A 27,131-nucleotide genomic window follows, 5' to 3' on the forward strand; every position below is an offset into this window, starting at 1 on the left:
CCAATTTGAAAATAGTTTGCATTACATGCTATCTTGCAGCTTTATGTGTTTGCCTACCAAACACAGGTTAAATGACCTTGTTGTGTGAATGTGACATTGCTAAAATCAGAGAATAAATGCAACAGTATTATCTACTAAAAGAAAAACTAATACATTGCTAACAGCAAAAAGATAAAATATCTCTCTATTAGTAATACTTTTTTTGCTACCAAAAAAATCTTACTTTTAGTACTTCAGCAGAACATTAGCGGCTTGGGTGAGTATTGTAATTTTGTCTTGTCCTGCTCTAGTAAAATCCTTTAAACAGTAGGTTGAAAGATGAATAAACAAATGGGAAGCAGTTAAAATAAACCGTGTAAAGTTAAAATCTCTTAAAAAAGGACAGTCTAAAACAAAGCAGCGAAGCCTGACTCTAATCTCACACAAACCAGTTCCAGCAAAGCAGGAACAATTCTAATCATCTTGAAGGAGATTCAATGGGAGAATGAGATCACAGCTGAATCCTTATTTCCCTACTGCTTCTTGTGTTTCTTGTACTGGAACTGGGACAGCAAGGAAAAAAATTGTTTAAAAACCAAACAACCAATATTGCCCCCCTTCCCCCACCTCCAAAAATAGTAACAAAATGGCATCATAAAGAAAGAAATAATAAGAAATGTGTAGATAGTTAATTTTAAAACATCTGCATTTTTTACTTGCAGTAAGTTTTTAATACAGGCTGCCCTCACAAATGGACAACACCTGTGGTTGTGGGAAAAGTGCATTTGTATAAAGAGGCAGAATTGTGCTGGTTAGCATTAGAGGAATATATCCATGTTTCAAACGTTTCTTCAAAGGAGTGGTGACCACAGCAGGCAACAGAAGTTATGGAAAGGGTGGGTAGGACATGGCCACCCCATCATGCCATAATGACCCCATGTTCTCCTGTGGGATGAAGCAGCTCCTGGGCCCAGCACAGATACCTCCTACATTCTGTGAAACTGCAGCATAAACTCATCCCTTGAAACAGATCTTAAACTTTCAGCCCCACTTTGCTCTATTATGTGCAACAAAACTCAGAAAATATTTCTGTAGTTCTTCTTCTACATACAAGCATATCAGTATTAATATAAAATTTTTCTTCTAGTACGCGTGTTAGTTTCCCTCCCTACTTTTTTTTTGCAAATATATATATATATGTAACTACATACATATGAGATATCATAAATGGTTTAGAGAGGAGAATATCAATGTAATGACAGAATAACACAAAGATACTATAATAATAAACCAGATTAAACATTACAGAAGGAAATCAGTGATTTTTCCATGCTCACAAAACCAGAGCAAGCAATAGACATTCACACTTCAATTCACCTGCCCTGACTTCGATACCTCAAAGTTTCAATTCTGGAATCACAGCTACTCAGCCTATGTTCGTCTTAGGGACAATGGAGATAAAATATCAATTAAAGCAGCTTTTATGTCATCCTAAAATAAGTCATATTCTGGAGGCCTATTTCTCTCCATCCAGTATGAAGGTACACATAGTGCTTCCAGTTAATCCATAGATAAATTTATATACTTTAAATGATACAGACCCACCCAGACCTCCTGATTCCTCTGTTATGCATTTTATAGAGGTGTGTAACGCATAGAGGGAAACCTAGAGAGCTTGGTTCATGTTTCTCTGTATTTTTTCATTGCTTCCATTGGTATTTCATTCTCTCCTTCATTCCCCTTACAAAATACCTGACTGTTAAACACAAGGAACTATTTTATTGTTAAGCATTTAAGAAGAGATAAATGATGGTTTGAATGTTAATGCACCAAGGTAGATCAGAATCTTAGCACTGTTAAATGGTTTCTGAGCCACTAGAGCATAGCCTCAGTGCTATAAAGAAGCACTCCCTGATGGATTGTTAGCAATACTCTAACTCTTTTCAGGACAATAATATTGACTTCACATTAGATAAACATGAATCTTCTAAACAAGAGGTGAATACACAGGAATCAGCCTCTTTGTGTCTAGCAGCTACAAGGTGGCAGGACACACTCTGTAGAGTTTAATTTTCACTGTAATTAGCTTTTGCAGTGAAGTGCAGTAAGGTAACAAATGAGGTACAGTGCTGCAACACAGGACTCAAGAGAGAAAGGAGGAGGTCATACTCTTTACCTTGACAATTTTTGGTATTCCCAAAACCCATTATTAGTAAAACACAGACATTAAATGACGTTTATGCTTTCAAAGAGGTAGTTGTGTGGGAGAAAAAAAAAGTGAAAAATGGTGAGGTATTTAATATGTAGTTGGAGGTTGCTCAAATGTGAATGTTGACACGTTTCTCTTTAGCTGTAGACCACATATTCTGAAAAGGTAATGCAATAGCTTAGTAAATTTCTTAGCATTTACCAATGGTTTATGACCCCAGAAGAAGTCAGATACATCAGTGAATTTTTACATTTATAGGTGCAATTTTCTGTCTGCTAATGAGAACAACTGAATGCTACTATGGAGTTTATTCAGAACTCAAAAGCATGGTTTGCATTACATTACAATTCTATAAAAAAGTAAAGTCCAAAAATTCAATATTTTTGATAATCCAAAAGTAGTGTTTAAATTGCAAGAATGTAGAAATAGAGAAATAGTCCTACCATTACTAAATTCAGTATAGAAATTTGAGGGATTTTACCAGTCTTCACTAGCCCAAGAAATGCAACAATAGAAAACAGACCTGGAATAGTCCTTATGACTAATCCACACCCATGATCTAACACTAAACCAGCTCTGTCCAAGCTCTTCTGGATGGATATTTGTCTAAAGCAGTCTGAAAAGTCTTTTATTTCAAAGATTAAATCTCCTTATGATTATATATATGTGTGTGTGTGTGTGTGTGTGTGTGTGTGTGTGTGTGTGTGTGTGTGTGTGTGTGTGAGATTTCATAAATTCCATTCACATTCTTGATGTCTAAAAGCTCAGTAAAAGATTATTTTCACAGAAAAAAAATGTGACATAGTTAAAATATTCACTGGTTTAATATTTTTTCTATACTCCACTTGGGTTTCATTTTAACCTTACTTGCCGGCACTTAGAAAAATTCTTACAGGTAAATCTGGATGTTATATCTTTCATCTACTCATACCTTGCCTTGCAACTCTCATCCTCAAATGCAGCATAGCAAAAGAAGTATAACATTAGTAAGTAAATTAAAGTATGAAAATATAGCTATTAGCTTTCTCTGGAAATTTGAAACTGTTTTCTCTGTGGGTTTAGTTACTCTGAAGAAAGATGCAGTGTTGAAAAGGCAAAAGAAAACTATTTTCAAATGTCTGTCCACAAAGCTGTGATTTGCTTCAAAACTTGAGTGTAGAAAAAGGATGAGCACTGGCCAAGAAAAAAAAATTTCGAAAAGTTTATTTCAAAATTTGTCAAAAATATATCAACTGGTTCATTACATCTTCAGAGCCGAGCGTTTCTTTGTGTGGCTGCCAATCCAGTCTCCCACTTCAGCATTCCATTGTTCATGTAGCCTCACCATGAGCTGCATGGCTTCCATGGCAAATGATCAAAGGGAATTTCTAAACACCCGAAGGAAAAAAGCTTTCAAAAAAAACAAGACAAAACAATTAGGTCTACCTATGCAGCACCAGTCACTCAAAGATGTTGAAAATGCTTTAAAGACACTAATTATCTTAAATTTGTAATGGCTAGGGATTACAGATTAGTACAGCATATAAAGTAAATGTACTAGAATCATGTACCTTTTACTAAATATTGATGCATACATTGAATTGTGCTTTAAAATAAATGTCCCCTGATATTTCTTCATTGCTATTTCTTCATGCTCAATGATATTACTTCATTGCTACTTTGCTCAGAGATATTTTTTAGAATATTATGTTATATAAGGCCATATCCTCAACTGAGATAAATTAGTATCATTCTAGTTTCAAATGAGCTCCACTGAGTTTAAACCAGTAGAAAATCTAGCCAATTTTCTTCATCCTTTTACAAAAAGCCCCTGCATGTAGCATAGAACTTGTGTTTGAACACAAAGAAAAATAAGATTTTCAGTATATGCACAGCAAGGAAAATTACTAGCTTTTGGATATTGCAGATTTAAGGGATATATGAGAAGCTTATGAGCTATCAGACTCTACTATATTGCTTGGAAGCTGGACTAGAATAGGCATGATGAAGAGGTTTAGCAGAGTACATATTAGAAATTCGAGTAAGCTGCAACCATGCAATAAAAATTATAGCAGACAATACAATATAATGATTTTAAGAAGCATTGAAAGCATCCGAAAGAGCTCATCTCAAGTTTTGCTCCCAATATATTATTAACTTTGTCTCCAAGTACAGACAAGTTTTCTGCCTCTCTTTCTCAGGGTTTTTTCTCCTTTCTTCCACCCCACCAGTTTTGACTTAATATATGGTTCATAAAAGTATATATGGAAACTGTTTGATAATTCATTTAATGTTTGGAACAACCTGAACAGTGACATGAAAACTTCAGAAAGTTTTTATTTTAATCCACTCCAGACTCAGAACAAATACAATTTTTCTCACTGGAGAAGGATGGCCCAAGGGAGATTTGGTCTCCAACATGGTAGAGAAAAAAGCAGATCTTGAGTTTAAAAAAACAAGCTGATTTAGAGACAGGTAAAGAGGTCACCTTGCTCTAAATGCAGCACTTCATCTTGTACTGCCTTTTTCACAGGTTCAAAAAAAAATTTCCAGGCACAAGCCTGGAATTTTCTGCAAAACACAATTATAATATGTGATTATAATATGCAATTATTAGAGTCCATGCAATTAGAGTCCTGCTAATTCAAGAGATCTCAGAAATGGTGAAAGATTGACCTTAGCTTCCTAATAACCACAATATGTGCAGGAATGGATACAGCCAAAGCAAATGATGAAACTAAGACAAAAACCTGTGAGTCTGCTCAAGTATTGCCTTGTCTCAGGAGCAGTGGCAATGGTAATAACTGGCTTAGGAAGGGCATTCCACCCATTCCAGTCTCCTCTGAGGTCATATCAGCAGTGGCTGATTCCATTTTTTATGATGCTGGCTAAGACAGACTCTGCAGGTGGGTCGGACTGTGGCTCTTTGGTGCCCTATCTAAATACAGACACTTCTTGCCAGATGTTGATGGCCCTGTGTTTTGGGTTTGTATGGCCAGGTTTAGACAGCTTGGGTAGAATGGCTACAGGGGTGCATCTTCTGGCAGAGTCATTCCCAGCCAGCTCCAAGACAGCTGGCCAAGGCTGGGTCAATCACCTCTACGAGAACAGTTTAAGAAGAAAAAAAGTCACAGAAGTAATTGTGTCCAGAGAAGAGTGTGGTGAGGATATACGAGAGGAACGACTCTGCAGACCCCAAGCTCAGTAGAGACTGCGGGGCTGGAGCTGCTGCAGATGGCAGAGCTGCACCCCTGCAGCCTGTGGTGCAGCCATGGTGAGGCAGCTGTGCCCCTGCAGCCCATGCAGGTCCATGGGGAAGCAGAGGTGCACCTGCATCCCATGGAGGAGACCAGTTTCGGAGCGGTGGATGACTGAGAGGAAGGAGGCTGTGAGGCTGGAGTAGGCTCTGGCAGTGCATGCACAGCAAGGAAAGGACCTGCAGACCCATGGGGAGAGGACCCCATGATGGACCAGGCATTCTGTTAGGATCTGTGACCCTGTGGGGGACCCATGTTGGAGCAGGGGAAGGACCCTGAGCAGCAGCAGCAGAAATAACACATGATGGACTGACCATAGACCCCACTCCTCATCTCCCTGAGGCACTGGGGGAGGAGGTAGAGCTGGAAATGAGGGGCAGGGTGGAATAAATTTTTTTTAAGTGTTATTTTATATTTCAACATCCTGCTCTGATTTGTTAGTAATAAATTCAATTAATATCCCCAATTCTAGCTAATTTTGCCTGTGACAGTATTTCATGAATGATGTCTCCTTGTCCTTATCTCAACTCATGAAATCTTCATTACATTTTCTCTCCCCCGTCCAGCTGTAGAGGGGAGTGATAGGCTTTGGTGGGTGCCTGGAATCCAGCTAAGGTAAACTCACTCTAACCCATTATTCTTAATGGAAATCTAGGTAAACTAGAACTTAAATCAGATTTAGGGTAAATTTTCTATGCATATTTCCTCTTCTAGAGATAATATAACTTATTTTACCTTACCATGAGGATGTATTGTAGTAAAAATATTAAAGAGAACTTTGTGCTAAGACCATAACTTAAAATGTCCAAATCTCTCAGAAATGTTCTTTTTTTTCAGAAAATCTTTTTGTATTTACAGAATGACAGTTAGATTAAGACACTAAGGAAAATGGAAAATTCATTAAGTACTCACTTATGTAGGTGAACAGTTATAACATTTTACAGTGGAAACCATTCTGGGGATAATACCAGATAACTGGTAATGATCAGAGATAAAGGTAAGGTTTTCCATACAAGTGGAATATTGTGGCTCTAGAGTACCAGTGGAAAATGTCACTGTCAACTGATATCAATTTGCTGTTTGCTGAGGGAGAATTAAAGTAGACTTGAATGAATGGCTAAACTGGCAAGGCAATGCCTGGCACAAAAATAAGGGACGACAGATACAGTGCAAGCACTGAATAACTCCATGACCGTAAACTGACCCAACAGCACTTATGGAAATTTAGCTAATTACTTGTAAGAGGGGAAAAAAATGAGAATCCTGAGAGAAAAATAATTCAAAATGGATTATGCTGCTTCTTCATTCACCAGCTGTCATATGTCATCTTGTAAACTGCAAAGTGAGTGATCATTCTATAAAACCTTTAATTCAAATGTGATATCTACAATAGGTATGTGGAAGTCAAAAAAAAGCTAAGCTAATAAAAAAGTATATTAATTCTTTCAAAAGCTAAGGCCTTCTAAAGGATGCAAGGTGCCAAGCAGGCTCATTTTATAACAAATGATAGAATGTAAGAGATTCAGAAATGTCTTTATTTCTAACATAGCCCAGAAAGAAAGATAGACATGAAGACAAAATGGAAAACTGCTTCATATTCATGTGTCATAGTCCATAAAAAAGGATAACTTCTTTGACAAACCAAATAAAGAAACTATCATTGAAGAGATCTTGAAACAAGGAAAGTAATTATCATTAAATATCAATGAAAATATTGAGGAAAACATGAAAATAACTAAGAGACAGGAAATTTTTTCCTTCCTGAAAGAAGCTCTTATGGCAGATTTCAAAACTCAACCTGTGGAGTTTAACGATGCTGCTGTACAAGTACAGCACCAAATTTCAGTGTGAAATATTCAGTGAACTGAAATCATCGCTACCAGGTATTTTAATTTAAATTAGGAAAAAACACAGCACCCGGTATTTTGTCTTCTTTCCCATTCCTCAGGATGGAATGCTTTCCACCAATTTCCAGAAGTGATCTGGGCTCAAAAAGCCCTGATAGAAATGTTCCTTAAAATGAAGCAAATGTCTTTTCATGTTTTTTAACAGCACTTTAAAAAGTGCCACTTCTGATAACTTCTCTCTGCTATTTAACAGATTCTTCTTTTTTTCCTGCCCAGAAGGTGCAGATCAACCTTCCCAGTTGGTCCTGGCCAAGCTCCCGCTCCTCCCGGCAGCGTGGCGATGTCGCGGCAGCGCCATCCCTGAGCCCAGAGCACCTGCCAGGCACTCACACCACGTCAGTGTGGTCTGAAGGCATGGGAGAAACGGCTGCCAGAGCCAGCTGTCTGTCTGCTCCCACCCTTCCCTGCCAAAATCCTTCTCCTCACCACTGCGCAGGTTGCTAAAGGCAATAAAAGCATATCACCCTTTCTGCAGCCCAGGAAGATTTTAGTTGTTGAAGAGGGCATTGCTTTTTCCTTAGGGGCTTGAACAATGTAGCTTTTCTCTTGCCTTTAAAACTAATTTTCTCCTTAAAAAATGAGACATACTACTAATAGGAGGGATAGATGCAGAAAGAGGAGTAAAAATCTTTGTGGAGAATTACATTTCTGTCATGTGGCACATTATCTTGAAATACTCTAGCGAAGCTTCACAGTTTTAGTCCCCAGTATTTTTAATTCTCAATTATGAAAACAACTATCCCCGCCCTCCACATCTTGTCATAATGAAGTTATGTTAAATGTGCTTCAGTATTTATGTGATAGACAATTTACTGCCATTCTTCACTTCTTTTGTGGCCATCTTGATGTTACAACTGTTCTGTCTGAAATATTCGATGATTAGCAAGGTCATCAAAATATCAGACCCTGGATTTTATTTACTAATGATATTTCTACTTTTTGGTTTCTGTGGCTATACTTTCAATAAAATATGGAAAGACGGCCCATTTCCTGAAGTAAAGAACAGAAATTTGAAAAAAGTAAAAAGAAAAATTAATTACATCTTCTTTATAGACATGGAACTGAATTACAGAGATTGAACAATGTTGCCAACATTGAGCAGAGATTCAAGGCAGAGGTAGGAACCCAATCCAGACGTCCTACATACTCTTGGTATAGACACATACTATATATTTTTTAAAGAGTTGAACCTTAGAGTAGTTTTTTTCTAACCAGACACAATCTGTTTGAAATTCTCAGAGAAGTGTCGCTAAACTTACAGTTTTTAAGAACATCCTCTCCAATGATGTTTTTGCAAGCTCTCCTTTGACTCTAGTAAAATCAACAGAAATACTTTTAACAAGCCAAGTGCAACTCTTCTTATCCTTATAAATAATTCTGGAGCAGTTCTGTTTGAGTTCCAAGGTAAGGTTAGAGTTGACTATCACTGCATTATATTGCATAAGGATATCACATGGTGTAAATTTTTTCCTTAATAGCCTGTGTGTTCTGGAAGCTAAGTCATAGGTGATTTACTCTCTAGTGAGTGTTGTTAGTGCAGCATATTACACACTTGGCTAGCCCCAGTTCTTATTCATGGCTTTTTATTTTTATTTTCAAGGATTAGGCTAAACCACACATAGAGGGTAGGTAAGAATTTTTATTCTCTTTCATACTCCTGTGCTTGGAGGTATGCAATAGAGAAACACATTTTAAAAAAGGTTAAATTGCAGAAGTTTCACCTTTTTTTTACATAGATACTGAGTATTAAAGAGGAATATACAAGAAGGTTGAACCCTTCAACTCCTTTGAGTTTACATCTGTGTCATGCTTTATGGATTGGAGAAAATTTTGCAAGTGTGAAGATCAGGAGCGGAGCTGTGAAATTCAATTACTACGCTTTGGGAAATTTGGGAATCTGTGCTGACTATCTAATAATACATAGTATAGTGACTGTCTCATTTTCCATTTTTACAAAATAAATCTGATTTTTTTCTCTTCCTGAAATAATTCCTTTTCTATAATTTAAAACAATAAAATCCTTCAGGCTTTTCATCCTCCAAGTAAAGAGGAATCTTCTTCAAATCAGATAAGAGATCTAAGAAACTATTTTTTAGAAAATTTTAAAATCTTAAACTTACTTTCTAACTTGCACAGAGAAAATGCCCATCATTTCATGAAAACTTTTTGGCTGATGCGAGGTAAAACAGGATGTGATTAGAATTGAAAGCTATCCAGTTTTATTTATCCCTGCTTCTCTGATTTAAAATGAAGCCTGGCTGTGTGCAGATGATAACTGTGAGCAAAGGTTGACATCAATTGGAGCTGTAGGATGAACTGTCTCTGTGTGGGGGAAAATATCACCTTTTTTAAAAGATGCCAAGTGACACTGACAAAATAGACAAGGCAATCTAGATCAATGACATAAAAATAGTTGTCGTATAATGATTAGTGAACTACAGCTCATAATAATCTCCTTCTGTAGACTCCTCTGAGGATAATGTTTGATTATTTGAACACATCATAGTGTTAATTATGGCTAGGCTGAATTTTACAGTCTAATTTATATTTTTACAGTATGTGACATTTGAAAGCTAGAGGTAATTTTCAGTATCTTATTAGGTGTTTGAAATTCAGTTTGTAGCTTTTGCTTCAAACAGCAGCCTTTTAATTTAGCACCTCTTTAGCAGAGTGGGCTTGATATGGAATAGTTATTAAGGTAGTCACCATATCTATAGGGAGTCTCATGGAAAGGTGTCTATCAATTTATCTCTTAAAAGAAAAAAGGTATTTACAGTCATAAATCTAGTTCAGTTCCTTTTTTAGCTGCAAAACAGGGGAGATTTATCTGACAGGAACCTGGGCTATTCTTAAAATCCTCTAAACTATGGATGAATTAACTGGTTCAAGTAAAATACTAAGTTATATACTGAATACACATAACCTTATACATCAAAAGAACCCAAAGAGTTTAACAAAAATTAATCTCATATATACATCTGTCTTTCTCTTTCAACCCATTCATCTATGATATTGTCCAGTGAATCATGATATTTGGATAGCACACAGTTAATCCTTACCTTTCACTCCAAAGATGAAGAACTATTGTCTCCTATCTTATGGAAAAGACAAGAGAAGTATAGAGAGAAATGTTAGTAAAGATATGCAGATGCAGTCAAAATGTGTACCAAAAATAACCTGAAAATCAAGTGTCCTGGTCCTGCCCTATGTGTTGGGGCAGGGGTTTCATCTCACCTCATTTCAGGTGTCTGCAGTAAGTCACACTTTTCCTCTATAAACAGCAAGGAGGAAGAGGCACTGGTTCATTTTGTCTCTTCTAGGATCAGCTGGTCTGTGCTTTAGGGGGTTTATTGCTCTCTCCTGACTGCAGTGGTAGTCCAGAGTATCTAATCAAGTGGAGGTGCAAGGTGAATCCCTACTGCTGGTTTATTCATGTCAGATAGGCTTCAAAGAGAGTGAATATTGGTGCATTTTCAAGTTTTCTGCTGAGGAACATTAGTTTATGACATTCACTCTCCAGTCTGTACTTGAACTGTCAGTGCCAAGAGCAAAAAGCCTGCTTTCTAGAAATCTGCATACTCAAGCAATTCACTGTTTTACTTTGAATAATCTTTTTGACATTTCTTCTCCAAAACACTCTAGCAGAACTATTCAAAGTCTCTTGAGACATATCTGAACTGGAAGACTTGGTGACATAATATTTAATGATCCTTTTCTCCTGCTGCAGATACTCCAAGCTCATATGTTTCATGAGATCACAGAACAGATTCAATAATAATGGGAGATGTTATTAATTACAGCTGGTAGTAGCTCACAGTCACTTTGCAACTACATACTTACCTCTAAATCCTCCCAGTGTTTCCAGCTTTCAAAGCAAAGCTGGTTTAGAACAGCATTATATCAAATGATAAAAAATCAAGAATTGATAAATATCTACTTTGGGTTTTATTGATTAAATAGCTCGTCTATTCCCAGTTTAACTATTTAGGATAACCTCTAGATTAGCCAGTGACTAGTTGGAATGTGAAAGACAGTCTGAACTACAAGTCTGATGTAAGTAAGTGTTTATTATCTGGGCTTTTTCCTTAGATTAACACTGTTGATACAAGTGATGTTACTGATAAGCTTCATCAATTTTGATTGTATGCAAATATGATCTATTAAATGCACAGAAAAAATATCAGAGCAACTATGCAAAATAAAAGCTGAATTAATCATAATTCTTCCTTTTCTTTTAGTTATCATCATGTCTTCTTTGTAGGCCATGTTTCTCATAAAACAGATTAGCTCCGTTTTAATTGGATTGGGTCTAATGGGCTCAGATTGATTTGCCTCTGTTCCACTTTGAGGAATCACAATCATTCCCATCACCACTGAAATAACACCCTTTAGTTCTGTTAATTAGAGGTGGGATTGGTAACACTCCTCACACTCACACTGCCCTCACAGTGGATCATGTCTGGCCACCAGAAGGTACAATTCACTTTGCCCCAATGATACAAACCATTTCCAGCGATGTAGGGAGTGACACCACATTTAATTCATTTGCTCAAACATTCTCCCTTCTGGAAATTGCCCATATTTGCCTTGAACTGATGTTTTAAAAATAGATTACCAGGCCAGAATAGCAGGCACTGTGAATAGATTTTGCAGTTATAGATGTGTGATCAAAGGCTGTGATTTCCACAGCTTGGGCCCCATTCAGTACAGAGGAACTTGGTCAAGGAGCCAACTCACATGGACACATCTCATGAAGACCTCTCATGTACTGCCAATGGTGCAGAAGTTGGAAGGCAAGCAAGGGCTGAGCTGAGGATTGTGGAAAAAGAAAGGAGAGCTCTTAGCTTTCATGGGTTAATAAATTTGTGAAAAAAAGTATGACCAGAATATTTTCATGAGTGGTCACTTGGTGTCTGGCCTGAGATTTTTGGCAATTGATTTAAGTAATGCTTTATCATTATAATTTAATTAATAGGAAAATTGTAGGACCTGGTAAAATATTTAAAGCATATAGGTTGTATCAAAACTGAGCATGTAATTTTGACCTTCTTATGTGGATGTTTTAATTCTTCGCTTCTCAAGAATTTTAATATTTCTCCCTTAATTTAAGGGAGAAATTTTCTTCCTTATTTTAAATGTGCTGCTGTGAAAATAAATTATTACATACCTGTGAAACTCTCAGATATTTCAAAATTTTCTATGTGAAAAGTATGTATACTATACTAACTGTGGTTAAAGAGCATATGACAGAGAAAGTCTGGCATTATGATAGGGTTATGCATCAACCAAAGAGCAAAAAACAGTAGTGAAGAGCATGAAGAGTACATCCAGTGGGATGTGTCAAGCAAACATGCTCTGAGAAAAAATAGAGTGAGCATCTAATTACAGCTTGATTATCTCATGGGGTACTAAATGGGCTAGAGTGAGATAAGACAGCTGCTTTAAGACTTCCTAAAATTTCATAGCTTAACTTACCTGTTGAATAATTATTTAATTTAATCTACTTCATTGGTTTTGGTTTTTTTTTTAATATATAGCACTAAAAGGTAAGTAAATGTAAATTTCAGACTGAAATGAAATGTATTTAGATTAGTTCCATACCTTGTAACATTATGGCTTTAGTTATATTGATGAAAGATACTGGTGAAGGACATCAGCAGTGTCTACCTAAAGATAAGGATTGTAAGCCGCCATTTATACTGAAAATTCTGTTTCTCCATACATGCTTTCGGGTTAGCAATAGGTTTTTCAGACTGTACAGCCATGTCTGAGGTTACAGGTTGATACTTTGGAATCCCTTTTGTTTAGCTGCCTTTAAATATTCTGTCAAACAATTTCGTTGAAGCTAAAAAATTATGAGACTATTAAGGAGCATTTAGAGAAGCATTTCTGGGATGGAGAACTACTGAGCAATACAGTTCAGATTCTAAAATTATACACCTTACGTAACCAAGGAGCAAAAAACTTCAGTGTGATATCTACTATCATTCAAACATCTTTAACTTTGAATGCCAAGTGTGCCAATACTCTGCTTGATCAGAAATATTTGTAGAAAAAATTCAACATTATATCTGAAAAAACCCAAGAGAGTACTCACAAATGTTAGCTCTCAAGGATAATATAATATTTATAGAAAAAAGGGAGACTAATATAGAGACAAATGCATGATTTTTGGCAATTGCTAAGGTTTCTGTACAATTTAACTCATTACATTTTTCTACAGGTTTTTACTGAGAAAAAACCTGGAAAGTAGTTTAAAGGCCAAGATCCAGTGCTGTTCAATAACAAGTTATCTATGTCCCTTCACTAAGAAGTAAATTAACACCAATATGTTTAAAATAAAATCTACAAGATGCTACCTAATGCACCAGCAAGGTGTCTACATATCAAGCAGATGGAAGATGCCCAGTGTGTCAGGGTCATGCATAGATACAGGAAAAGTTTCCTGGGAAACTTTCCTTCCAGAAAGTTGCAATTTCCACTGCAACACCCGCATTTTCTGGCTCTTCTCTGACTGCCCCAAGCTGCCCTTTGCACACTGGGACCTTTCCTTCCAGCTGTAGCTCAGAGCTGGAGTGAAGGTGCATGACATTGATCTCTTCTTTGCAGTGACCTGTGACAGGATCTGAGGGAATGGCCTGAAATTGTGTCAGGGAAGGTTTGGTTTGAATATTAGAGAAAGGAGGGTGAAGAGAGTGGTTGGGCACTGGAACTGGCTCCCCAGGGAAGTGGCCACAGCACCAACCTGTCAGAGTTCAAGAAGCATTTGGACGATGTTCTCAGGCACTTGGTGTGACTCCTGGAATGTGCAAGGCCAGGAGTTGGACTCAATGATCCTGGTTAGTCCCTTCCAAATTGGACTATGTTGTGATTCTGTGATTATGTGATAAGAACAAGATGCCCCAGCAAGAGAGAAACAAACATGTCTCCAAGTCTCTAATCATGAATCTCATGAAGATCAGGATATTAATATGTTGGAATTGTCCTACCCCATTCAGAATAACCTACATCCTTGCCATCACATGTACATGTTCTTGCTCTCTTCAGAGAGAGCTGAAACAGCACTGGGAAAGAAAGAAAGAAAGATGAAAATTGACCTGAATGCCATCCACTGATGAACATAAACAACTTCTTGGAGGTTTTTTGCTTACTAGTAAAGGGATTTGGTTAACCTGTTAATAAATTGCAGTCTTGGTGGTCCTATGGTGATAGGAAAAAGTGATTCTTTGAAAGTTCTGAGAATAAACTATGGACAGCTAAAAAGAGAACAGTTAGGAGTCTCCTATTTTAGAAAATCTGTCTTCAAAGCGAACTATTTATTGTTAAAAGCTATTAATTAGATTTATGATTCCAATGGTAAAGTGAAAAGGTTAATATGATAACATTTACTGCTATGGATATTGATAGCAAAATGTACATTCTAATTTCAGATTATTCCCCCAGGTAACTTGATTATTACTATAAATAAATTTCAAGCTTTATTGAAATTTTTAACTATTCTATCCAAAAAGTTAGATTAAAAAAATATATATTTTAAAAAACACTGATGAATTTTATTCATGCGTGTTGCTTCATGTGCTATTGCTGTTTTGTAAAAATTATATTAACATTTTGGAGTTCCACAAATTTCTTTGTATTTCCTCTGTTTCCATGGCAATAGACTAAATCAGGACATTCTTAATCACAGTATATGGGATGCTACAGCCAAATTTGAAAAGCCGTGTTTGATATAATCTTTCTGTACAAACTGTTACCTTGAAGTCAATTATGGGAAATTATTAAACCTGGTTGAATAAGAGGATTAAAATTAAAGTGGTCCATAGGGACAGATCAATGATAGGAGAAGCAGAAATGTTAGTATTTTAATGTACTGATTCAAAAGCAAATATTTATGCCTTAATTTTCAAAATATTTTGTTTAAGTCTGTCTTTGTAAGAACTAGCCTGAATCTACCTAACCCTCTAGGAAACTAAATTTATTTCAATGTATGTGGATAAACCACCCACATATCAGTTCCTATCCCAGTTGACAAACCTTCTACCAATAACAAGCCAAAGACCTGGAGACCAGAAAATATAATTTTTGAATGTGGTGTTTCTTCATTTTTCAACCTGCTTTCATATCTACAGCAACACAGGCAAAGATACATCCTGTTACAGGGAAACTATGGTTCAACTCTTTACATCCAAAAATAAGGAGATGAAGAGGATTATAGTCCTCTACCAGCAATATCAAACTATTGAAGGACCTAATTTTATTTTTTACAGGTAAAAATCAGTGCAGCAGCACCCACCCTGAGTGAGAAAAGCATTGCTTGAGTTCAAAACTGCTCAGTGATGGAGTTTGAAGAAAGAGGTGCAGAGACAGTGCTCCAACAAGTGGTTTTCCCAAATAATGCTTCCTTTATTTCCAACTGATGTCTAGAGACCAGCTGTACCTCTCACAGGTCAGTGCTATGCTGCAGTGTTACACCCACTTGCCACAGCTCAGAGGACTAATTGAAACTTGATTGGTCTGAGCAAGCAAGCGTTTTCAAAGGAGAAACTGAAAGCTTAAAAACCCCTACAGTCTGACATGAAGGTTGAGATATTTGAGCTCAATAATGAAATTAATGTTTCCTTTCCAGTCATGAGCCACAAAACTTCAATGACTGCATATTTACATGGGCAGAAGCATCTCCAAAATGCTTATTGTCCAGTGCTTCCCAGATGGATCTGTGGGAGAGTGCTGGCTTATCCATCAACAGGCCTAGCCCGATTATTTATGGTTGTGAATCATGATGAGAGGTAACCTATACTACAGGAAAACAGTGACACAGCCACTGCTAAAATCATTCTTCTCTTTATTTTCCATTGATTACCTTCATTTCACCCACCTCTGTATCAATGCTTCAGCTATTAGGACTTGAAACATTAGTTCTGCTCCTTCGGCAGGATTATCACAGATGTTTGTAACAAGCATTATAAAACCTAAATTTTTTGGGATTTGAGAGAAAGAATGGAATATACTCACTGTCAGAGGCACCTACTGGAGATTTTCCTGTGCTGTCAGAATTGTTTGAGGACACTGAGAGAGCAGGCTGAAGAAGTTGCCAATATGAATACATATTTGATTAAATTGGTTAAAAAGGGTTCTAGACTTTCATTTCATTTGCATTAAGAGAGAGAAACTTCCAATGCACTCCTGTCCTGATATTAGGTTATGGCATGGAGCAGGTTAAGCTGTTGGATATACATGATTGATATAATCGAGTACAGAGAGTTCAGTTCTAGCAGGAGATAAACATTTTTGCTCTCTGAAGGGAGGTCATCTGCAGTCTTGAGAAATATGCAATTTCCAATGAAGAAAGGCTGTGAAAGACAGTTTTAGAGACCACAGAATATTGATTTCTAGTATTCACTGAAACTCTCATTGTCTCTTCCAGAGTATATTTTATAGCTAGGTCTTAACCCTCTCAGGTCCAGATGAGAAATTTTGTGAGGAATGAGAAGAAGACTTTGAAGAATATACTTTCTGCTTTATATCATAGAGCTAGACTTCAATGTTGGTATGATGCACAGCTTTAAAAATTGAAGGCTGAACCCCAAAACTACCAACTTTACTGATAGAAATGTTGTTTTGATTAAAATAAAAATTTAGGTCCTCATCCTGAAGGACAGACCTGTAATGGATTTTCAGTGTCCAGTAGCTCAACTATCAGGTTTAGCTATCCAGCAAAAAAATAGAAACAGAGCATAGAAAGCATGTTTAAAATTCACATTAGATGAATTTCAGATAGTTTGATTTTATAAGTTTACATATAATATTCATTTAAAAATTACAAAAAAACCCCTTAATTTTTTAAACTTTCATTTAGTTTAATTAATTTACCAGACCTAACGTATCACAAGCAATTTTGAAGTTGATACTTCATAAGCAGTCAGAGAGCTTCCCACATTCATTGCTAATGTTTTTTGTAATTACTACAAAAACTATTAAACATGCTTGAATGGGAGAGTATCATCAGCTTTCCCCCTACAGAAAGATTTTTCTGTGACATCTGAAGCCTGGCTTAGAGTCTTTTGTTAGGATACCATTAACTGTATAAAAGACTTGTCAGCCTCAAAATCGAGAAATTCACATCCTCTTTCCCTTCCAGATACTTTTCAAACACATTCCATAAATGATATTTCTCTCTGAAATGTTTTTATATCATTTTTCATCCTAATTTCTCCTTCAGATATCCAAGCCTCTCAAAGAGGATTCTCTGCTACCTGTATGTATTTTACTTGAGAAAAGCTTCAGCTGTTGTTATCCTGAATCAGTTCCCAGCTGGTTCTATAATTTGCTTTGCCCCCACAAACCCTTCTCTCTAAAGGAGCTGCATCTCATAACACATCTTTCTAAGACTAGACCTTAGGTGGACCCAGACTGTGCTGTGACCCAGAGCGTGAAAGATATGTTCTGAAGATTTACTAGAAATTATATCAGTTGGAGGCAGGGAAGTAGGAGGATGGTAATATGGAACTGTTATGCAACACAAAGGCTAAAACAGATTAAAAGCAAAGATACAAAGAAAGAAAAACACTACAAGACATTAATTACTCAAACAGAGCTGGACTTTTCTATAAATAACTCACTAAAACACATTTTGAGGGAATAGAGTAAACCAATTCTTATTTAAAATAGGACAGGGAACTAAGGACTATGGCAGGAATACATCTGACATTCCCATCCATGAGCAAACATCATTTCCAGTTGCTGGAATGCCCTGCTATATATTGGGGTGTGATCAAGGAAGGGATTAGAGATGTAATTAAAAGAATAAATCCTTCTCATGCTAACAAAGGCAGTAAAAGTGTTTTTTTCTCTCTGTTGACTATAAAGGCAGACCGCAGCAATTAGCTCAGGTGCTGGTATCTGTATTGCAATATAGAAAGTAAGGTGAGCTGAGTGTCTGGGAGTCTATTCACTGTTTTCAGGACATTTCTTTAAACTTCTTCAAACTATTTCATATTCTTATTTCGAACAGAATTAGAGGGAAACAAAAAAGATTAAGTTTGAGAAAAATTGTATTATTGTGTCATTTCTAAACACATATGTTTATATCAGTACTAAAGGGAACTTTTTGAAAGACTTCCCTTGTTTTTACTTTATAGTTTACAATCTTCCTCTAGTCTTGTGATACTGAAGATTAAGAGATTAATTTGTCCGTATTAAGGTAATAAGAATACTTTTTAATTGAGCCCATTATATTTTTCCTACTTGCATAAGGTACTTGCAGTAGATCTGTGCTTTGCAGAGATCAAGGAAGAACAAAAGACTATGGAGACAGAAAACAGGTACCAAGTCATTTCAAGGCACATCACTGATAAGTAATGCGTTTAAGGGAAAGGTATATTTATTTTTCTCTCATGATGGTGTTCTCATTGTTTTGATACTGCATGCACTTATGCAATTTACAGAGTAATTTTATGGTTGTTAGTAGAGATGAGATAAACCTGATGGGAGAAAAAGGGAACACCAAAGCCCTTCCCAAAACTCAGTCTAAATACTGAATATTATCCAACAATTTATATGGTTATGATATTATACATTTCAACTGCGTGAAAGGATTACCCTTTAGATCTTAACCCACTGATTCCCCTGTTAGATTGATCTGATTTTGTAGTGACTGAGATGTATAAGAGTAGCTGTGGCTCTTGTTTTCAGGTCTTGGCCATGCTGTAGCTCTGTAAAGTGTGGATGGTGAATATCTGTAATAACAATGACCCATTTAATGGGAAAAAAGAAGAAAGGACTAACAATGAGACCTAGAACATGCCTTTGGAGGTGATAAACATCTACCATATTTCTCTCCCTTTACTATCTTGTAGGAAGAAACAGATACAGACTACCATCCCCTGTCCAATAGCCTCATCCTGTGGCTAGCACATGGTCTGAAATCTGTGACCCACATGAGTAATCATTGCTTTGACCCTTAGTATTGTGACACAACGTCAGGAAAGGGAGTGACATCAAAAAAAGCCCTTCTTTCTTTTGTCCCTTTAGGGTGTCCTCATGAGCAAATATAAAATCCAAAAGTAGCACAGCAGAATGACTGAATAAGGACCTGAACTCCACCCACAGAATTCCTCTGCACTTGGGATGAGGCAAACCTGGCTGTGTGTATAGACTGGGGAATGAGAGGCTGGAGAGCAACCCTGCAGAAAGGGACCTACCTGGGGGTCCTGCCCAGTGGACAGTTAAGTAGGAATCAGCAGTGCCCTGGCAGCCAGGAGGACCAACCCTGTCCTGAGGGCACCAGGCACAGCATGGCCAGCCGGGCAAGGGAAGGATTGTCCCACTCTGCTCTGGGCTGGAGTGGCCTCACCTCGAGTGCAGGGGACAGTTTTGGGCACGTCACTGTAGAAAAAGATATTAAGCAATTAGATAGTGTCCAAAGGAGGCCACAAAGATGGTGAAGGACCTTGAGGAGAAGCTGTGCTTGAGGAGAGTGGCTGAAGTCACTTGCTTTTTTCAGCCTGCAGAGGAGGGGACTGAGGGGAGACCTCACTGCAGTTACAGCTTCTTGTGAGGGGAAGAGGAGGGGCAGGTACCAGTGTCTTTGCTCTCATGACCAGTGACAGGATTTGAGGAAATGGCACAAAGCTGAGTCAGGGTTAGGTTGGATATCAGGAAAATTTCTTTACCTAAAGTGTGGTTGGGCACTGGCACAGGCTTCCCAGAGAAGTGTCCCCAGCACCAGCCTGGCAGATTTCAAGAAGCCTTTACAATACTCTCAGGCACCTGGTGGGATTCTTGGGGTGTCCTGCACAGGGCCAGTGATCCTGATGGGTCCCTTCCAATTCAGTATATTCTATGACCATGCATCAGGACCTCAGAAAGGAACTTCCTATTTAAAGACTTAAATAAAAATATAAATCCCTAGCAATAAGTAAAACACGTAAGTAAGTTTTTCATCACTGGTGTGTTGCCACAACTGGAACAGCTGGATAAACATTGTCATCTTTCCCTCTCAGCTTGGTGCAGAAATATTGCACCTACATTACTGAACACTTGCAACATCTGGTTTCACCAGGTCTCACTAGCTTTAACAGCAATTGTGTGCACAATTCCATCAGTAAGCAGCTTTGAAAAGTTCTCATTTCTGTGGGTAACATGTTTTTCCTGAAAGCTGACTGTGTCCCAGCACACACAGATCAGCCAGCTCTGTTACTGGCTACTGTTCCTAGCAATCCTATCTGCTACAATTGGAAAGCACCCACCTAGAATTATGAACTGTATGGAAGATGATTTTAACATGCATTTTCCATTGGATTTTTATGAAGTGATCTGAAGAGGAAACCATTAATTCAGCCGGAGATTAGCAATAGCAACTGCACTACTGAGGGCAGCATCAAGGATCCCTTCCTTCCCAGCAGCCTGGCACAGACAGCCATGTGGAACTCGAAAGCCTTTTCTGCATCTTTAAAAAGCCTTTCATTTTTCTTTTGTGTGTGTGTCCTCAGTGTTTGGTGTTATAAATGAGCAGCCTGTGACCACCCCTCCTCTTGGCACAGCTCTCGTGTAGCGCCGCGGAGCGTCGGCACTGCCGGCATCCGCAGAGCGCCTGCTTCCCTGACCTGTACCCACCGAGATTACAGAAGCACATTATTTCCCTGTGCAGCTCTTTCACCTCTCACTGCAACCATTTCCTACACAGACACAGAATTTATATAAAAGGCTTTCCTCAGCTTTCATCAAATCTAGGTTGCAGGCCTATTTCGTAACATTAATTCTCTCCCTCACCAACCGCCACATCAATTCAGTACTTTATAAACTATTTCAGGGATCCGATTTATCAGGCCTGACAGAGCTTCACACTGAAATAAACAGCACTGCCTCTGCTGAGCTCGCTCAGTGGCTCCTATTTATCATTATTTAATTCAAGGGCCTAAAATTCTCTGACATTATTAATAGTAAGATGAATCACTGGAAAACTACAGAATCTGTGACCAACGAGGCTGAAATAATCCATTTTGGTGAAAATGTCTACGTGGAATTGCATTCCCTGATGGGTAGCTGCTCTGTCATTAGCGGCTCCATATGCATGGGTGGTAAAGAACTGAAGCATGAAGTCCCCAAAGAGTGGGATACTTCAACTGCCATTCTCTCCCCAACACTTAACACCAAAGCAGAAAATAAGGGAATGCAGCACAGCTCTAATGCCTCTGTCAGTTGAATTTAAATGTACTAATTTAATCCTTTTTGTACTTGATTAACTTTAACTTGTCTGAGGTTGAACTTTTGTGTTAACTGGACCTGCAAATCCATTAGTTCATTATGAGGACTGTATTACTTAGGCACCTTGATGAGAGATAATCAGCTGCCTGGAATGTATATGAGCACTTGCTGCCTTAATTTGGCACCTCATTAGTGATATTTTTCAATTTTGTTTAAATGAAAGGGATTGCACTGGGAGCTTGTCTGGGGTCTGCAATTTCCTTTATGAATATCCAGCCTTATTCAGCAACTGCACAACACAGTGAGAAGTTAAGAATTACAGAATTTGTTTGGTTCTCTGTCAGGAACATTCTGGGAACCTAAGGTAGCTGGAAAAGGAGACCCTGAACTCTTTCCTCAAAGCAATGAATGCTGTCAGATCACCTCCCTAACAGAGGTGACCAAGGAACCTTGACAAATAGAGGTGTTTTGTGAAATTACTTTTAAAATTAATAATTAATGTAATAATAATAATAATAATAATAATAATAATAATAATAATAATAATAATAAATTTTAAAAACATTTAATTATTTTTATTTCCTGTTCCAGAGAGGAAATTTCTAATTGTTGTTTTGTTATTCACTATCAACTATCATTCCCTGTAACTTTGGCAGTTGACTTCCTTATTAGTGCCTGGACAGAGATTATAATTTTTGAAAAGAACAGCCAAGAACAAAGGACCAAGCAGACACAAAATTTCCCTCTGAAGAATTTATGCAATTGTTCATGTCCTGGAAATTACCTCCTAAACAATGAATCGTTCACCTGAGTTAGAACTTCCAGAGCTGAAATGCATTTTCACCCTCTCCCAGGGTCTGTCTTCAGGCAAAAGTCTGTCTAAATGACAGAACCAATTTGGATTTCTCTGTTTTACGTGGTTTCCCAGTGCTATTTTAACAGTGTGACATCCTCAAACACCTGAAGCATCATCCTGCCCTATCCCAGGGTGTACAACCCCTTCAGCACTGTGTTATGGAATCATTCTGGAATGTTGCAACACAGCTTCTGTCATTTCAGATGCGTTGAACTAAAAACATGCAAAACCAGTATTGACATCTGAGTACCAATATACAAGGCAGGAAGGAGGTGAGCAAAGCCAAGGACACACAGCACTGGTAAGACCACTGGGGACAATTATCCTTTTAGCAGTATAGTCACTCCATGCTATTTGATCTTGTCTCTTGGAAGCAATGATTGTCTCCTGAGCCTTTTTATTTTGTAATAACATTATACCCCGAGAGACCATGATTTGAACTCTTTCCCCAACATCTCAAAAAAGAAGTCAAGTACTGGACTTTCATATCACACTCCACCACAATGAAGATCAAAGATAGCCACAATTTTATGTTATGTTTTCCAGATGACTAACATGTGAAATATGCTCTGTTTCTACCAAGTCAGGATCTTTTGGTAAAATACAGAAATATTTAGTTTCATTATACATCTTCAAATGCAGAAACTTGAGCAACATCAAGACCTGTGATTTTTTGCTTTCTTTCCAGGAAAAAGCTAGGGAGTATTGCTGTGGGGAAATAAAAATAGCAGCTTGGAAAATTCATAAATATACCAAGTTAGGCCCTGAGAATGTTTTATGTTCTAATATAAAAAGTATTATTACTTAAACTAACAACTTTTAGTATTAAGTCACCCTTGTGAAGTAGAATTAACTGAGCTACTGCGGTGTCCTGTGATCATCTAAAGGAGAATTTAATTGAATCACAGAATAGTTTGGGTTGGAAGAGCTCCTTAGAGCTCACCTAGTCCAATACCTCCTGCAGCCAACTAAACCAGTTTTCTCAGGGCTCTGTGTTTTCAGGGATGGAGCATTTACCACCTCTCTGGGCAATCTGTGCCAGTGCTTCAACACTGCCATTGGAAAAAATCTATTCCTTACATCTACTCTAAGTCTAACCTTTTTACCAAGTTTTATCCCTTATCCTGTGAGTTGTTTGCAAATGTTTTATTCCTTGATTCTACAGTTCATAATAATTTATTTGGTTTCTGCTGAATTTGGGGTTGAATCACACTGATTGAATCCACCATCCATTCCACCCCACCTTGCTCCAGTCTGGGCTCCCTGAGCAGTGGTGTCAGGTGTACAAAGGTGCAAAAACCTGTAAAAGCAGAGCAAGAAGCACATCCAGGCACAGCACATTTCCAGGTGTAAATCAATAGGTCACAAAGTCCTAGTTTATGATTTTCAAAACATTTTATTAATAGGACTGGAAGTAGGACCCAGTGAATTTATTAGCTGTGTTTTCATGTGCTATCATTATCATCAATTCAAAGAAACCCAAATTCTTGATATTAACAAATTATATATGGGAAACACACCCTTTGTACAGTGTAGAACACTCTTGAAGAACTCCATTTTGGTTATTTATATGTAGGAGAATTATTATGGTAATAATCTGTAACAGGGGGACTTTCGGCTTCAATTATGAACCACTGAATTCCCAAAGTAGTTTAGCCTGGATGGAGATCCACATTCTACCTGATTTTAACCAACCAGCTTGTTAATGCTTCTGAGACTTATATGCAAACTATGGAGCCTTCTACAATTTCTCTTATCACCAATTAGGCTAATCCCTCTCCCACTCTGGAGCTTTTGGAACATGTACATTAGTGGTAACTGCATGAGCAGTTTAAGGTGAGACAATTACTGTTAGTGCAGAGGTTCAGGGAATGTCTCAGTGAACACAATTTTGTAACTATGTCTATTTATAAAATTCTCTCACTATTTAATTAGAGTGGGAGTTTTATTCTAATTTCTCTCTTAAGGAACTCAAGGTTAACTCCCTAAAACACAGGGAAGGAAGGGATTGTGTGAAGTTCCAGAGAGAATACCCACAGCAAGAATTTACAGGCAGCTCTAACTACAATTTAGTAAATGGTGCAGTTTTTGTCACAGCTCTGTCTTGCCATTATTCATAAAATTAGGTAGGGAGGGTTTTATTACCAAATAATTGCTTAGAATGTTCTATGTCCAGGCAGTGGCATTCAGTGTGACATCAATCACTGATGAGGCGAAAATAAAAGGTTACAACATGGAAAGTGTCTTGAGGCTGGTTTGGTCTCTCAAGGACCTGTTCTTCTGCATGTGCATGCCTGTTAAGTATTACGACTGAAGGAAAAGACATTTACTCCTTTTGGTCTTTTTTTGATGCATGTTCAAAATGTATTTGGGTTTTTTTTCCCAGTGTTTGGATAATATCACCATAGGCCCATATTTTCCCTTGTACCAAAACAGCTGTAATCTTATTAATAGCTGGTTCACAACCAGTTCCCACTGACAGTGCCTACTTCTGCCTACTCTCCTGACCTGATTGTGGGCTGGGGATGGAGATTGTTTTCTTTGGGATTGCTGAAGACCCCAGCACAAAACACTGTCCTCTGTCACAGGTTGCCTTCAGATCAGATAGCCCAGTGACAGCTTCTGTGGCATTGTATCACTATGAAATAGGTGATTTTTGGTTAGTGGTTCCCTACCTACATCTGCTCTCAGAAATCAGTGATTTCAAAGAAGTTTGAAGTCACTAAGTCCAGGTAAGTGACTTCCTGCTTGGATGACAGTAGAAGAAAGCCTTCTATTTGTTTCACTAGATCCAAGTCACTTGCTACTGGGACACCTTTATTCACAAAAAAATTTAATTACACACTTCAAGTGAAATTATTATAATCAATTATAATAATGCTGATCCTAAATAATAGGACAAAAGGCAGCCTACTAGTAAGACAGTGCATCAGTCCATACTGGTATGTCATATTCATGCCACATTTTATGTTCAAGTATCAGCAGCATCCAGAAGCGTCCAGCACCACCTCAGCAGCAGAATCTCTCAATGCAGCAAGAAAAGGACATGAATTATGGATAAAATACACACTGAATTGTTTTTGTTAAGATTGCATGAATATTCCCTGTCCCTTCTGTCAGCAGGTGTTGTCTGTCACTCCTGCTTCTCCTCCAGGTCCTGGCTGCTGGAGAGCATCTCAGCTTGCTCTGCCTTTGGCTGAAGACGTGGCCATCCACCACCATTCTCACTCCAGGACAACTTTCCAACATAATTCCAGCCAGGCACAGAGTCCTGCTCAGGTTCACCCTCATTCTGCACAATACAGATTCAAACACATCTGTTCACATGAGCCCAGGGACCAGTTTCTCATCCAGACTTGTTCTACACAAAGGTGAAAATTGTCCCCCATCCCACTGAGGGAGTGGTGAATGAATGGCTGTGTGGGATTGCTTTGCAAGGATGATCCACTAAATCATTTTTTCTGAGAAAATCTTAGAAGAATTAACTTGCAGTAGGTTTAAAATAATAGTTTAAGTCAATCTGATGAATGAACATATATATGAGAGTAAAATATTAGAATAAAATGTTAGCATATGAGATTAATATAGAATTATTTTTAACTTTTCAACATCTTTTCCATTTCTTGAAATAATTCAGCCAGCAGCAGACACTTGCAAGATTCCCCTGTAGGACTAAGGCTGGTTGTCTCTGTCAGATTTAAAGGATCTGGGAAAGAAGCTGCAGGCAAAGAAGGAAAAGAATTTCAGGGACAGTCACAAACTATCAAGAGGTACTTTAGTTGTAATTTGGAGTGAAAAAGGAGAATTGTGGAGAAAATAATGTAGATTTCATGTAGGTCTTGAGATTTTGTAATAAGTTCAAGACAAGTTAAAGAGCTAAGATAAAATCTGTGAGAAAATAACATTAATTGAAAAATCTAATAATAACTTTGTGGTTAATTACAATTTTTTGATTTCAAACTCAACTTTTTACCAAACTTTTTCCATCTAACCATAATAAGTATGAAATTTGTTTTGGAAAGTAATTTGCTCAAACAATGAAATTCACAGAGTGGTTTGCATTTGGACTTGATGATCTTAAGAATCTTTTCCAAACTAAATGAAGCTGTGAATCTATTCTGTAAAATAGTTCATGTCACCCGGAACTTCTGGAGGTCAGCTATTCTGGCCTCCTGCTCCACTCAGGACCATCTTGGGCAGGTTGTTTATGTCCAGCTGAGTTTTTAGTCATTTTGAAGAAAGAGACTCTTCTACATGTAAACCCATGAAAAAGCACACACATTCCCCCACAAATGTCTGCTTTACATTCTTTATTCTATTAATTCTAGTAAAGATTAAAGAGAGTGGCAAAAATTCCAATTTGCCTGGAAAGAACTGAGACATTAAAAACTTGTTATTTGTTATTATTTATTGACTAGCTGTTAATTAAAGGGCTAAGTAAGATCATAAAATAGATACCCAACATAAAATATTTAATTTCACTAAAAGCTGGAAAGGACTGAGCTGTTTAGAGGAATCCTACATAGGCAGGTGAATAGGTAACAAAATTGCAGATAAAATCTTTGTTGAGAAATGTGCAGCAATGCTCACTGGATAAAATAATTTGAAGACATTATTGGTGAATTACAGCTGAATTTAGGATTACAGATGGACTTAAAAACTTAGAGGAGAGAAATAAAGATAATGGGAACAGGATACAAAATAGTAAGAAATCTATTATTTTCACAGTAGAGAAAAGA

General features: G+C 37.5%; 2 long non-coding RNA genes across 2 annotated transcripts in view; one reads left to right on the top strand and one right to left on the bottom strand.

Moving 5' to 3' along the window:
• Positions 1-3,318: 3,318 nt before the first annotated feature.
• LOC121469365 (uncharacterized) lies at positions 3,319-10,782 on the bottom strand. The gene is made up of 3 exons (XR_012054335.1): positions 10,566-10,782; positions 10,391-10,426; positions 3,319-3,577 (listed from the first exon to the last, which is right to left on the bottom strand). It is a non-coding gene; the product is annotated as an uncharacterized lncRNA (long non-coding RNA).
• A 4,825-nt stretch (positions 10,783-15,607) lies between these two features.
• The window catches only part of LOC140682581 (uncharacterized), a 44,418-nt gene continuing 32,894 nt past the window's right edge, over positions 15,608-27,131 (top strand). The window contains exon 1 of the long non-coding RNA XR_012054432.1: positions 15,608-15,777. This is a non-coding gene — a long non-coding RNA (uncharacterized lncRNA). The remainder of the gene's footprint in view (positions 15,778-27,131) is intronic.

This window comes from Taeniopygia guttata, chromosome 2 (genome assembly GCF_048771995.1).
Source record: "Taeniopygia guttata chromosome 2, bTaeGut7.mat, whole genome shotgun sequence".
Taxonomy (NCBI): Eukaryota; Metazoa; Chordata; class Aves; order Passeriformes; family Estrildidae; genus Taeniopygia; species Taeniopygia guttata.